The sequence below is a fragment of the Lissotriton vulgaris genome, chromosome 6 (genome assembly GCF_964263255.1).
Source record: "Lissotriton vulgaris chromosome 6, aLisVul1.2, whole genome shotgun sequence".
In the NCBI taxonomy this organism is placed as follows: domain Eukaryota; kingdom Metazoa; phylum Chordata; class Amphibia; order Caudata; family Salamandridae; genus Lissotriton; species Lissotriton vulgaris.
The window spans coordinates 1,738,957,505-1,738,973,238 of record NC_141694.1 but is presented as its reverse complement, the minus strand read 5'-3'; positions in this window follow the sequence as shown (position 1 = coordinate 1,738,973,238).

Genomic DNA, 15,734 nt, shown 5'->3' with positions numbered 1-15,734 from the left:
CTAAGAGTTTCTCCATGTCAGATGTTCTTGTATCAACCCGCTGCAGACATTCTTTCGTGTTTGAAATGCTCTCTTCCGCCTCGCCAATTCTCACCCCCTGCCTGTCTAGTTTGGCTGATATGTGGTCCATGCGCCCATTGTGGGCCTCCATGTTGTCATTAATCGATTGCAAGCTAGTCTGGATAGCTGCTAGGGTTTTCTCCAGAGCAGTCAGGCCCCCAGTGGCATTGTCAGCTCTGAATCAGAGGCAGCTGTTTGTTGGTATTTGCCAGATTTGCGCAGGTCAAAATTAAGGCATGGTTGATTCCTGTCAGGCTTGCCCATGTTTGCTGGTATATGGAAACTCTGGTGCTTGTGCTCCTAAACAGAATATGTCTCTTTACATCGCGAGCAAATGCCACACGGTAGGTTACAACACGGACGTTACATCGTCCGTGTTGTTACCAAGTGTGGCTTTACATCACAAGTCGTTTCTACGACTTGCGCTAGATGGCGTACTGGATTTAGGAATAGTATAAATTACTATTACTAGTCAAGTTAGCGCAACAGCAGGGATTGTGCAGGATTTAAAATCCAACACATTCCCTGGTGTTGCGTGCTATCTAGTGCAAGTCCTTAAAACAACTTGCGATGTAATGCCATGCGTGGTAACAACACGGACAATGTAACGTCCGAGTTGTAACCTACCCGTGTTGAAACCGCTGTTTCCCTCCTAAGCAGTATGTTCAGGTCGCTGATTGTCAGCTCAGTATGGCAGGCCCTCCACTCACTTTAACCTGCCAGAGAGCAGGAAAGATCGGTGTGCACAATTATTCCCGCTGCGCTTCGCGCACACTGCTCAATATGTCAACCCTCTCACAAGGGCAGCTATACACAGTGTAGGGATCAACCCGACAAACCCTTCTGTTCAGTAGCTAAGAGAGTCATGTAATGTTATAAAAGATGTGTGAGTCGCACTGGGCAGGCCCCGATTCACAGCACCGCTACGTACCACCAGGTCAAACTGCCCACTCCTAGTCCCAGTACCAGACAAATGTGTACCTCGCCAGATATGCAGGGGGTCTACCGGGCTCATAACCCATCAAGGGGTCAGTGGCGACACGACAGCAGGTCTGAAAAGGTAGACAGACACAGGAGCCTCACTCAGAGCAGCCAGAGGTAGTGCAAGCTCCAACAGCGACAGCAGTCCGATTGCTCAGGACCTGCTGCAGTCCAGCCCTGCCGAGCGGTGTCCCCCACTCTCTCACACCTCAGAGACTCACCTCAGGCCAGGTCACCAATGCCACGGGTATATTTTGCAGCTCTTCCACCGCTCTGCGCATCGTGGTTGCAAAGCACCCGCGCCCCCGCAGAAATACAGCCACACTAGAATGATTCAGGGCAGCTGGACACCGGCCCCATGGCACACACCCCCCGCGCCAGGCCGCACTGCAACACCGGGCCACGATCAGCAGCTCTCAGCACTTTCCACCCCCACCACACAGCGCTATGGCCTCACAGGATCACCTCAGTCTGGCTGACTTCAGGACAGGATATGTTGCGGCTACGCGGCTCGCACTCACCGCATCAGGCCACACTGCGACACCGTGCCCCAAACAGTAGCGTCTCAGCGGTTCGTGGCACCTTCATCGTTATCGCGATAGGTGCCGCCCAGGGGGCAGGATTCTCTGTGCAAGGGTCCTTGGTGATGTCGTCCCACCATCGGTGTAAGCTGCTGGTCCCAGGGCAAGCGCAACAGCACACACTCCTTACCATTCCCGGCGTCCGCAGGCTCTTCAACTGGCAATCTAAAGTAGAAAACGGCCCTGGGACCGCAGACACAGCAAAGTGGTCATCGGCCCAAGCAGCGCTGATATTGACCATCGGAGTCAATGGTTGATAGGAGTCAGGGCAGTCCAGCCATGCTCTGAGCTGCGGGTCCCAGCAGAGTTTGTGGTAGTTCACGAGGCCGCCATATTGTCCTGGATGCAGCGCAAACACAATCACCTCTTCTGACCGTCCTGGTCGGTTAACTGCCAACAAACTCAGCCAACATGTCATGCAGTGTGGGTACGAGAGGCGCCACAGCTATGGCGACTCAGATGGCTGAGAGGGAGCAGGATTGGCAAAGGATAATGTTGGTGGCTGGCAGAGCTGCACTACAGTGTGGCCATCTTGCTGTGCGCCGAGCCAACCCCCCCCGACCTTGCCTTTTATTTATGTGTTAATTATCAAAACAGATAAAACAAAGGGATTGTAAGTTACAATGCTTATAGCTAAAACTCTCGCAAATGTGAGACCTATTGCATTGCAAATGCTTGTTCTCTGTTGGTTCTTGTTGGTATTGGTGCTCTCTGCCTTAGCCATGGGGGATGAGGATCCAGCCCTGGTGCCTGCCAAGTCTCTTTTTAAGGGGAATAATGTACAGGACCTGCAGGAGGATGATCTGTTGGAGATTTCCAGGTCCGATTTGCAAGATTTGATTATTTGTGCTGTTTAAAGTGTGCTGCTGGAGTCTTCCGGCAAAAATCCAAGGGGGAGGAGGATGAGGACATGGACAGTTCCCTAAGAGGAAATATATCCAGGGTAACGTTTTTATAGACATGTTGGCCCATATTTGTAAGGTCCTGGAGTTTGACCCTAATGATGTCATTAAGGATATTCTGCCTAAGGAATGGCTTGAGGTCGGCAAGCAGGGAATTCTTTGCTTTTTGGGCAAGAGGTATCGCTTGGTGGAGTTTGATGTCCAGTTTCCTCACATTCCTAAGGTCAATTCTATTTTGTCCGTGATGGCTTCTTCCTCTTCCTTGTCTTCTGGAGGAGGCTTCCCTTGCTGATCCGGTTGAACGAAGGTGGAGACAGCTTTGAAGCTTTTTATGCTGCATCTCATTTTGGGATTCAGGCTAGCACTTACTCTGACTATGCCTCCCAGGTCCTTATTAAGGATTTCAAGAAGTTGTTTGACTGTTCAGGATCAGGTAGATCCTACTCGTATCTTGGCACAGATGGAAGTGTTGGCGCAGTTTCTGTCCGATGTAACTTTTGATACGTTGTGGGCCTACTCCTCGGCTGCCGGGGCAGCCATGACTGGTCAGCGGACTCTGTGGACAAGGCCTTGGCATCTTGAGGCTGCTCAGAAAGCCTTGATTCATAAACTTTTTGAGGGTCCCCAGCTTTTTGGGGACAATTTGAACACAATAGTGCAGCATTCTGTGGAGGAGAAGAAGTTGTTGAAGCCTTTTGAACGTGTGCAGAAGAAGAAATCCTTTTTCCATAAGTAGGGATTTCAGGGTGTTCTCTCCTCTTCTCAGCCCTTTTGTGGAAGGGCCCGTGGTCGGGGGTTGCGTTCCATTACAAGTCCCGACAGCAGCAGCCTCATGGTGCTGGGCAAAAGTGACTATGCCATGGTGGGGGCTCGGCTCAGTTTGTTCCTGGATCGCTGGTCAACTCTGATTTTGACCAGTGGGTCCTGTGGGTCATCGGTCAGGGGTATTAGATTACATTCCAGGGCCCTCCCCCTCAGCCCTGTTATCGGTGGCCCTGCTGTCAAGTGACCTCATGAGGAGATCTGCTATGTTATCAGAAGTGGGCATATTGCTGGCGAAGGTCGCGGTTCTCCTGATGCAAGAGGCGGAAAAAGGCCTAGGTTTCTATTCCACCCAATGTTTTGTTCTGCCCAATTCTGAATCTCAAGTGTCTGAACAAATTGATGCGGCTGGATCATTTTCGGATGACCACCTTGCAGTCCATCATTCCCCTCATCCAGGAGGGTGATTTTCTGGATTCTCTGGACTTAGAAGATGCCTATTTTCACATCCCTGTCCATCTTGGAAGCCAGCAGTTCCCTGTACAGTTTGCAATGAAAGGGGTCCATTACCAGTTTCAGGTGTTGCCTTTCGGCCTCTCTTCTGCTCCACAGGCTTTGACCAAGGTATTGGCTCCTGCTGTGGGGGTTTTGCAGCTTTAGGGGTTCTCTGTGTTTCCCTGTATTGATGATTGTATGTTCTCTGCTTCCTCCCTTCCTAAGATTTTTCTGGCAGTGGAGGCGGCCATGGCCATGTTCCAGGGTCTGGGGTTCAAGCCGAATCTGGAGAAATCTCATCTGGTCCCTGTCCAGAGACTGCAGTTTATTGGGGGACTTTTCGACACCTTGATGGGGCGGTATGTCTCCATCCTGCTCATATCTCTACCCTACAGCTTCTTCTGCAGGATTTTATTTTGTTTTGTTTATTTTGAAGGTTTTGTATAGCGGGAACAAGACCCTTACGAGTATCAAAGCGCTTTACAGTGCAGATGTAAGTATTTGAAAATAAGCATAGAGAGATATAGGTAAGTATGATACAAAATAGTCACTAATGCTATATAAATAATTATATTACAGGTGTATATGGAAAGTTCAGGTAAATTTAGCCATGGGAATAGCTTTCACTTCTTTTTGAAGAATGCAGTAGAAGGATTCTGTCTAGTTTCTAGGGGCAAAGCATACTAGATCCTATGGGGCCATTCCTGAGAAGTTGCAGTTGTATGTTTTCTTCTTGACAAATCGTTGTGGTTTCAGTAGAAGATTATTGGAGCTCCTGTTGGATCTGTTACCACATGAGAGCACCAGTTTCTGAGCTAGATTACTCAGAGTTTTGTGATGTAGTACCTTGTGCGTCATACAAGTGAATTTAAGGTTAATTCTCGCCTCGAAAGGTAACCAGTTTAGGGCTTGCAGGTCAGGGGAGATGTGACTGTTTTTTTTAGAGCCTGAGATAAGTCTTACAGCTTCGTTGATTGAGGCTCTAAGAAGGGTCGTCATTGATCTGGGAAGGACGCATAGAGTGACACTCCCATATTCCACTCTAGGGATAACTGGAGCTGGAACTGCCTGTTTGAAGTATTACAGGCGAGAACCAGTAGTTCATAGGAACGAAGTAGTGAGGTTAAGACTTTAACTGATAGAGAGTTTTTCTTCCGGACTGGACGGGATGAGGCATTGGGGTAGGGCACTGTTCTCCACCTTGGGTGCTCATGTTTCAGGGAGCTTGCGTACAGCTGATAGGTAAGTTTCAAGTGGTTGATGTGGAGGTATGTTATGGAATCTATCTTGGAGCGCGTGACCTTTATTGGGATAATGAAGATTAGCGGTAAGGAACAAAACTTTACCCTGCAGTTTATCTACATGCAAGCAGTAGTAAAAGAAATTATTGCAATGGCAACTTCTTAATACCATCCACATACAGAGCACATGCGGCTTCCTTTGAGTCTGTGCCGACTAGTACCTGTGACGTAAACAATGTCAGGCATCAAGAAGAGTAGCATGGTAGGCTCCTACAACATCTGAAGTCATTGCCTAGAATACTTTGATTTATTAATGCACCAGTTTTTCACCATTTGGCCACTTGAAGGCACTTCTGAGTCTTTCAGTATGGTCCCTTTGACTGAACTCTAGTCAGGAAAGTTGTAATTTAGGTAATAGACAAAGAAGCTTTAGGCCTCAGATATTCTAAATAGTGTTAGGTGAGGCCATTTAACAGGTTATGAGAGAAGAGTTGTGGTCCTTCTTAGAGTGGGCAGCTTTGTGTGTTAAATGGCATCTTGACTTGGTGCATCTTCACAGCTTTCTTGAATGATTCTCTCGGGGTATGTCTGATGTGGGCTCGGAGCAAACTGGAGTTGCAGACACATGGGGATATGTACAAGGAAGTTGCGGAGCGCTGCCTTAGCCTCCTTGGCTTAACGACACGCTTCCCCCTTTCTGAAGCGCAAGGCTGCACCATATTTACAAGAACGTGGTGCAGCATGCGTTTCCCCCTGTGATGGCGCTAAGTTTAGCAACTTAGGGCCAATGTAGGAACCCTTGCAGTAGAGTGCAAGGGTGGCTGCGTGCATGGGAGGATTGTTTCAGTGTAGAAGGTGTCCCTTCCTGCACATAAACAATCCTAAAATGCCAGCCTGTCACTTTCATGTGTGCTGCTTCATGCAGCACACATGAAAGTGACAAAATTGCATTATTTTTAAAGGTTTGTTTATGTGCAGGCAGGGACACCTTCCTGTACATAAACAAGCCATGGCATTTTGCTTTTTCCATGTGTGCTGCACAAGGCAGCACACAAGGAAAAAGCAAAAATGAGGAGAAATAATGCATTTCTCTTCGTTTCACCAGGGTTTTCCAGGTCTTAATCTTGGCACTGTCTCCTTTGTAAGGAACCCTTGTAAGTAGGGGCTAGAGTCAAATACAATGGGTGTTGCAGTGTAACGCCGACCACAGCACCCCCCTTTCACGCTAACCATAGCATGAAAGGGGGCCTTATGTACAAGGCAGCGTTAAGCCACATTAAGTGGCTTAACACTGCCTTGTACATAATGCGCAGCCCCTATTGCAACAACGTCAGTAAAAGTGACGTTGTGGTGGCGATATGGGCTTGTATATATTCCCCACGGTGCTCTGATGGATCCCAAATATCATTCTTATGGTTAACTCTCGTTTTGGTGAATTTCTGTACTTTAACATTGTCGTTCTCCCATTCCTATGCTGCCATTCTTGGATGATTTATATACTGAGTGCCTGCTCAAAACAATTTCTTTCATTGGTGGCCCATCAGAAGTCTTATGTCTTGCCTGAAGAGTGTTTACAGTTACTCACAATTAGCAGTCTGATTCAAACGTAGACAATGTTCCCTTTTTGCCTCTTGGCTCTTACTGAAATCAAGACCAAAAAGGAAGTAGGATTGACCAACCAACCAGAACTGTCACACACCAGACGGCTTGCGCATTGTTCCTGCTTATTAAATTTTGCTTATTTTTGTTGGCTGAAACAATGATTGCTGGGTCATTTCCAGACATACAAGGCGAGGTTTCGGTCCCATTCTGAAACAGCTTGTGGGAGGAAAGAGCTTAGGCTGATGGTTTGCTTTAGGGGATGTTGACCTATTATTTGAAGCAGAAATGTGTGCTTTTCACACTGGAGAGTGTGTGAGGGGCTAGCAAATGGAAATGTACGTTTATGATGCTAGAAATAAAGTGTCCAGATGCTGGCTACCAATTTGAAATGTGCATTAAAGACAATATGACATTTATTTTGTAGTACATGTGGGCATGTTGTACTTTTTTTCCACTTGCTTCTCCGATTTATATTCTTAGTGGACATGCTTGCCAATTTGCACTGTCTATTCATGGCCTTTGCTCCAGTTGCCTTTGTAAGTACTATAATAATTGGAATCAGTTGGCAATTAGTGGCCAGTCCACTTTGATGCAGCAATCCTAACTGTAAACTTTACATTGAACAGTCTTCCACATGTTTTACTTTTTTTCTATCAAGATATTGCAAAGTTATAATCAAGTTTTAATCTTTACTTTTTGCCTGAGACAGCGCCTTTGCTGTCACTTTCGAGATATTATGTTGGCTTACAATGGACTTAGAACCCACCCTTTGCGTACCATTGCTTGGCTTCATCATCACTCCTAGTTCCTTGCTTCATTGGGTCAATGGGTGCTGGCTTCAGTTCTCTTTTGTTTGTTTTTCCCTCCCATGAAGCAAGGCCAAGTCCTTCCACTGCTAAAGGAATGGGTGGTAGTAATGCGTTTGTTGTATTGCCCATGTTGTAAAGGCTTGTGTATTAACGGCATGCATGGTTCGGTCATTCAACCTTCCATAGGATGGCATGTGTTTGCAGGCCATATCCCTTGTGTGCTTCTACCCCGTCCCTCTCCATGTTGCTGTGTATGCCCTCACCCCTCTGCATGCTGTTGTTTTATCTCTCTGTGTTGTTGCTTGCCCCACCAACCTCAACACCTGTTGTTACTTTCATTGTCTGCGATGTTGCTTGCCACCTCCCACCCCACACTATTTTGTTTTTCGCCATGTTCGTGGTGTTGCTTACCCCCTTCCATCCAGCTCCACATTGTTGTTTTTTTCCTCTGTGTTGTTGCTTGCCCCCAACCCTGCTTCACATTGCTGCTTTTCCTCTCTGTGTTGTTGCCTGCCCCGTCCTACACACTCCGTGTTGTTGCTTTTCCTCACTGTGTTGTTGCTTGACCATCTTACCCAACTCTGTGTTTTTGCTTTCCTTCTGGTACGAGGAATTTCCACCCTCTGAGTTGTGTGCCCTCCCTCCCTCCCAGATGCTTCCAGTCCTGCGCTCCTGTCAGCAATTATTTTTAAATGCTATGACGCAGCCATCACTGGCTGCATCATAGTGTTTTTTAATTTTCTATACAGAAAGAAGGACTCTAATATTCCAGCAGTAGCAGCTACTACCAACCAGGGATGGTAGGGCAATGAGGCTGGGGAATGGACAGATGGAGGGGGGAAATAATTTTAAAAAAGGACTTAACTTTTTACCGCCAACCGCTGCCTCTTCTTTCTCTGTCCTTCTATCTCCACGGCAGGAATCACACAGCTTCTCAGAATCCCCAGGCCAATCACAACGCTGTCTTAGCAGCATTCTCATTGGTTTGAGCGCCGAGCTTCGGGGCTCGGACAGGAGCTGGCAGGCTGTGCATGTTCTCTACTCAGGCTGTAATGCAGCCTGGGTGGAGTACAAGCAAAGAGCGCATGACGCTTTGGCTGGGCCAGACGACCGGCCAAAGCATCATGCGCACTTTAGGTGCTTCCACCACTCCTCCCCATGTGACGCGCTGGGAGCCCAGCCCCGCCCTCCTGGCTTCAGCTGCAAGCTGAATGCCAAAAATAAAATGACAGTAATGAACATTATTATCATTTTATTTTTTGCATTCAGCTTGCAGCTGAAGCAGTGGGGCGACGCTCTGAGCTGGGACTGTGTTCCACAAAGGTTGGGAGCTTGTGAACTTTTCCTGACCAGGACTCCCATGGTTGACATGAAGCTTACTGACAAGAAAGATACCAGACCGAATGATTCAGAGATTCCTTTGGTACCGCTTCCACTTGCGTTGGATCCATGGCGAATGTGTGTGCAGAGCTGGTGGTGGCTCTTCTATTGGGGAAATAAATATTCCTTTGGGCTCAAAATTAGATTGGGGAACCAGCGGTAGATGTGAGTGAAATATGCAGACTTCTTTTCAGATGGCTTGATAACACCCACATATAAATAAGGTCTTAAATATTAAAATAAATAGTTTATCTGTCATCACTTTGATATTTTTTCTATTCATAATATATGCCAGTTCCTTCAAATCATCACTCAGTTCACAGTTTTCAATGTACTTATATAAGTATAGGGTTCCTTTGGTTTGGGTCCTTTAAACAGAGCACAAAATCCTAAGTTACTGCCTGAGGTTTTAAGAATGCATTGTCTGAGTCAATATTCTAAGCTGCAAATAGTTTAGAAAACACTGGCTAGATATTATTTTAGGATCAGTTATAGTTAGCCTCAAATTGGCAATGCCATTGGCTGGTACATCTGGTAAACAGACAAAATATCGACTTCAAAATATCGAATCGACAAAATATCGACTTTAAAATATAGAATGGACAAAATATGGAATGGACAGAATATAGTCATCAAAAATATTGTTTTTAAGGTAAGTAATTATATCGAATGTTATAAATATAGAAAGTTAAAATATCGAAGTATACAATATAGGTTATTAAAATTATCAAATTATTAATAATATCGAATTTTTTTATAGTGTTTTGTATGTTAGTATATGTGTGAAAAGTGTATATTTATGTTATAATTTATTTTAAATAATGAATTTTATGTTATTTAATTTTTGCGTAATTTAATTCTGTAGCACATTGTGGGTTTATAGGGGAATAGGGTGGAAAGTAATTTAATTATAATTAATTAAATATTTAAATGTATTTATTGGTTTTTATTTTGAATTAATTGTTAATTAATTTTTATTTGGTAATTAATTAAATTTTAATTGGCAATTCATTTTACTTAATTGATTAATTGATGATTGTTAATTTTATTTATTAATTTTCCATAGCGGGTTGTGGGTTTATAGGGGAATAGGGTGGGAAGTAATTTAATTATAATAATAAAATATTTAAATTTATTTATTGGTATTTATTTTGAATTAATTGTTAATTAATTTTTATTTGGTAATTAATTAAATTGTAATTGGAAATTAATTTTACTTAATTGATTAATTGATAATTATGTTAATTTTACTAAAAAAAAATTCTGTCGCGGGTTGTGGGTTTATAGGGGAAAAGGGTATGAAGTAAGTGGAAAAGCGTGGCTCAATGGTTAGAGCGGCAGACCCTAATGCAGAGGTCTGGCCCGGGACCAGGGTTCAATCCCCGCCTCGGTGGCTCTTGGACTCAATCTCCCCGGACCTGATAATACTCGCCTCAGTGCTTAGTCTAATCATGGGTCCCACTCTGTGACACTGGGCAATAGCTTGCTTAATCTCCACAACGGCCCCAGCAGCGCTTGGATGCCTGGCTTCACCTTGGGGATGACCAGGAGTGGACATTTCACCGGAAGTGTTCCACAGCGGTATGAATACAGCGCTACGAGACCTCAGGGTAGAAGTGCGCTATATAAATACAAACACATTTACATTTAATTTAATTATAATTAATTAAATAATTTAATGTATTTATTGGTATTTATTTTGAATTATTTGTTAATTAATTTTTAATTGCTAATTAATTATTTGTTAATGTGTAATGTGTATTAATATGTAACTAATTCTAATAATTCATTTTTATTTGTATTTTTAATTGATTAATGATTATATTATATTACATTGGTAAATAATTTTAATTAATTTTTTATAGATTTTAAAATATATATTTTTTAATATAGTATGAAGTATTTACTTTCCCTACTGTTGCACTCACTGGAGTGGCAATAGTAATTTTTACCCCTACACTATCCAACGCTTTCCCTACTGTTGCACTCTCTGGAGTGGGAATATTAATTTTTACCGCTACGCTATCCAACGCTTTCCCTACTGTTGCACTCTCTGGTGTGGGAATAGTAATTTTTACCCCTACGCTATCCAATGCCTTCCCTACTGTTGCACTCTCTGGAGTGGGAATAGTAATTATTACATCTACGCTATCCAATGCTTTCGCTACTGTTGCACTCTCTGAGTGGGAATAGTCAGTTTTACCCCTACGCTATCCAACACCATCCCTACTGTTGCACTCTCTGGAGTGGGAATAGTAATTACTACCTCTACGCTATCCAACGTTTTCCCTACTGTTGCCCTCTTTGGAGTGGGAATAGTAATTTTAAGCCCTACGCTATCCAACGCTTTCCCTACTGTTGCACTCACTGGATTGGGAATAGTAATGTTTACCCCTACGCTATCCAACGTTTTCCCTACTGTCGCACTCACTGGAGTGGGAATAGTAATTTTTACCCGTACGTTAACCAACGCTTTCCCTCCTGTTGCACTCTGTGGAGTGGGAATAGTAATTTTTACCCCTACACTATCCAACGCTTTCCCTACTGTTTCACTCTCTGGAGTAGGAATAGGAATTTTTACCCCAATGCCTTCTCTACTGTTGCACTCTCTGGAGTGGGAATAGTAATTTTTACCCCTACACTATCCAACGCTTTCCCTACTGTTTCACTCTCTGGAGTAGGAATAGGAATTGTTACCCCTACGCTATCCAACGCTTTCCCTACTGTTGCACTCTCTGGAGTGGGAATAGTAATTTTTACACTCCCGCTATCCTATGGTAATAATATTGTATATTTTTTAATAATATTGTTAATATATATATATGTTTTAATAAATATAATTGTATTACTTTTTTATAACTTAAATTAATTATTGAATAATTGTAAGGTTATTTAAGTATTTTTAAGTATATTTTAGTTATTAAATTTTAATATTTTTTCTAAATTTTGCATTATTTTTTAGAAATTTGATATTTTTACAAAGTATATATTTTTAAACTATATTTTGGATTCGATATTTTTGTACTTACCTGTTTGTAGTTAGGAATTCGATATTTTGTCTTTCGATATTTTGGCATCGATATTTTTAGTAGTCTATATTTTGTCCCTCGATATTATGTCAGTGATCCGGTACATCTACTTGAATTCAACTAATTTTCATGTCAGTGACTTAGATCTAGGGTAAGGTAGACAACTCTTCAGCGGGTTCCTAAAAGCATGTAGCTCCGGAGCTATTGCATTTGCAGTATACTTCTACCATTTTAGGTGCTCATCTACAAACATGTAATGGCCATGTAACTAAGTAACTCGTTAGAGTTGATTGGTTCAGTTATGACAGACTCCTTAGGCTGCAACATTAAAAAAAGAAGATAGATTTTTAATAACAGCATCTTAATGATCTTGGCCTGATTTGCAAAGATAACTCACACTTTGGAGTAAATGTACTACTTCCGGTATTGACAAACTCTGAATGTAAAATTGCTATAGAAGCATAGGTTACATGTCTCTAAGCCCAGAGAAAATGATTTGGCTTAGTCTTGTGTGGGTGGGTGCCATTCCACCCTAAATACCTCCTTGACTGTGCCTAAACCCCTCTAACTCCTTCCTAATCCCATCCCCTTTAGGAGTAAGTCTGCCCATTTTCAAGCCATTCCCCAGTGTCCCTCCCACATTTACTACTAAAACCTCTACTTACGTGTGTGGAGAGTCTGCATTCAGGGTGGAGAATGCCGCACACTTAATTATTGGTAAAACTAACATTTTGTAGTACAGTTTGTAGTACTACAACATGTACTACAAAGTTTAGTGATCTGTTATATTACACCTCTTTTGCATTACACTCTTCAGTATAACAACTACTCCTTCCGCTAGTAATCTAACAGATGTGTCCTCATATAAACCATTGTTGTTTCTCATCTATTTGAGTACAAAATTTGAGTCCTTCAATACCAAAAATAAATACTGAATATGACTCCATATTTCTGAAATTGTTCAGGGCACTGCAGCTTGGTGTATGTAAGTATTTTATAGCACAAACCTATATGGGAAGCAACAAATCACTTGTGCCATGTTGGAAAGACTAATAATGGGTAGAAATAACTGTTGGTATGAGCATGACATCATTAGTTACCACCTCTCACTTTCACCAAGATGCCCTTGCCTACAACTTGTTTAGGTTTCTGGGCCAAGAGTCTGTTGAACCTGGCACTTCAGCGTTTAGCTCAGTAGCGGCTGGCAATTTGAACGGGTTGGCGTGGGGGGGCGGGCTTTCCACAAGCCCACACATACACTCATCCATCTACATGCAGACTTCCTCCACCCATGCATTCACAGGCGTATACATCCACCATTCACAAGCACATGCACACACTCGTTCACAGCATGCATGCACAAATACACACAATCATACATACAAATGCCCGCACACACCAAACATAAAATAAAAAAAATACCTCCTGCAGCGGTGATCTCAGGTTGTGGGAGGGTAGCCTCCAAAGTTCCTTTGGGGTTGGGACTGCCGCCTCCACTCATTGGCTGACCTTCACCTTCCAGGAAGTGATTCCATTGGAAGGCATGAGGGGTTATTGTATATCTTAAAAGCATAATCAATTGCCTCGCTCTTTGTCACTATTATTTATCTTTGTTCCTTTTTTGCCATAGCAAAGCTGACAGCGCAGGGTTAAGAGTGTTAAACAGTATTTGAGCAAACAAACTACATTTGTGAATGTCTGTATTTTTTTTCCATTGGCACATTAAAGCCAGACCTCCTGGCTCACCCAGTGCTTGTTCTTCATTTTTGCTACAGGTTGTACAGTTTGAGTTTGAAAAGAAAACAGAAATATTATTTAAAAGAGAAGATTTAATTCTCTGACTCAAGGAGACACATTGCTGATTAAAACACCCTTGAACCGAAAAAAACACCCTATCCTTCAGTTGCTGAAGTTGACTACAACAACTCATCCGTTGTGTTGCCAAGGGACTTTCAAACAGGCAGTGCAATTGTTGTGTAATTGTTGTTTGGCAAGTGCCTCAAAATTTTGTTCCAATTATATTGCATAAAGAAATGTTAATCCAACCACACAATTGACCCTTTCTTTATAAATTGTCACAATAGAAAGCTCTATGCTTCCTGCAAAAACAAACAAATGAATGTACGGACAGGTTCTGCGTCAATGCGTCACTGCGCCCGATTCTCCCTAATCAGGAAGGAGTCTGTTCAGCGAGGCTGCGGCCAACCAGCAATCGCAGTGTGTGAGGAAGGCATGCCAGAGCCGGCAGAGCTCGGTTTGCTTGTTTATCTTTGCCACTCGCTGCTCTGGCTCCCTATATTAATCTCACAGCCCGTATCTCGGTAGAAAACTTGCCGCGTCCGTCTATTGTTAGCCGGCAGTCGGCTGCTCTATTTATTGCCTGACTGCGTCCGATGCGGAGGTGATTGAACAGCAGCCGGGTAGCTCGCGGTTTCTGCGCGCGCTGATTTGTTTCCGCGCGCGAGCAGGCCAAGACAAGCCAGGCGCAGGTGGTGAAGCAATTACCACCCCGCTGAGGCTTAAGCATATTTATCTTTATACAAATTAAATAACACCAAAAGTGTCTTGTCGGCGAGTGGGAAGAGTGTGTCTTGTGCGTTTTGTTAAAATACTTACGTGCAGGATACAAAGGCGAGGGAGCCTTCCACAAGTATGCCCACTGCTGGCTGCCAATACATCACAATAGTTGCAGTGCACACCATCGTTCTCCCACTGTTTACTTGTTAATCCATAGTCATCTCAAACTGTCCATTTTGCGCGCTCCCTGAGTCGCGTGATCCACCCAGGTTTCACGCCTTCTTGTTAGTCAACGTGAGCAAATAGAGCGTAGTATCACTCCAAACCCGGTGCACAGCTTTGAAAAGGGGATTATCCCACTGTTTTAAATTTCTTGAATTTTTAACGATGATTAATCAAAGTATTCCCAACATTTTTGTTAAACTTCATTTACGTTCTCAGTTTCTTTCACACATGAGATGCTAATAGGTTTTACAGCTTCTCAGGCCTCGCATGTTCGGGCTTGTTACTGAGTGGAGTCTTTCTTGATGGGATGGAAAAGTCCTCTGCATGGTGAAGACATGTATCTCCAGCCCTAAGGGCCCAACTGTACCGTTGTCTGGATCCTTAATGATGACTTTTCTCGTAGGTAAACACGGATCATGCTTGTGCTCCATGACATACGCCTGTCTCACAGATTGCCGCCTTGTTGCCTTGGGAGTGGCGCCGTAAGCGCTACCCTCATAGTGGTGGAAGGCTACTGCCTTCATGAGGAGTTAAGCAGCATGAGCGCGGTGGTGGCAGCATACCGTGTAGCATTAAACAGGACCTTGTCTCACTGGAGTGAGGCCTACAGACTCACTCTCCTTTTCAAAAGTTCTGCTGCAGTGTGCTTAATTCTGAGTCTGCTTGAAGTAAAATACATGATGGATGAAGTGTTGTGTAGCGCTCACATAATGAGTGGGTGTGCTGGCAGTGTGTGTTTATAAAGAGCACACCCTGGTTAAAGACAGAAAAGCTTCAGTGATGAAAAATGCGAGCAGATTTAATGAGTGTACTGACTAGATGTGTACATGTAATGGTACAATGCATAGATGCAAAAGTGCTGGACACACAGTATGTTATGTTATGTTATGTTATGTTATGTTATGTTATGTTAAGGAGTGCTTGTAGAGCGCACTGTCACCATGGGTTTCCTGGCGCTGATCAGATACTGAGGGAACAAAGGGACTTAGCTGGGTTGGGGAAAGAGCCAGGTTTTTAAAGATTTGCGGAATTGGATAAGAGAGTTAGAGGTTTTAACAGAGGGGGGAAGAGAGTTCCAGAGTTTAGGAGCCAGATAAGCAAATCTCTGACCTCCAGATCTACAGAGTTTGATGGAAGGGACAGCCAGAAG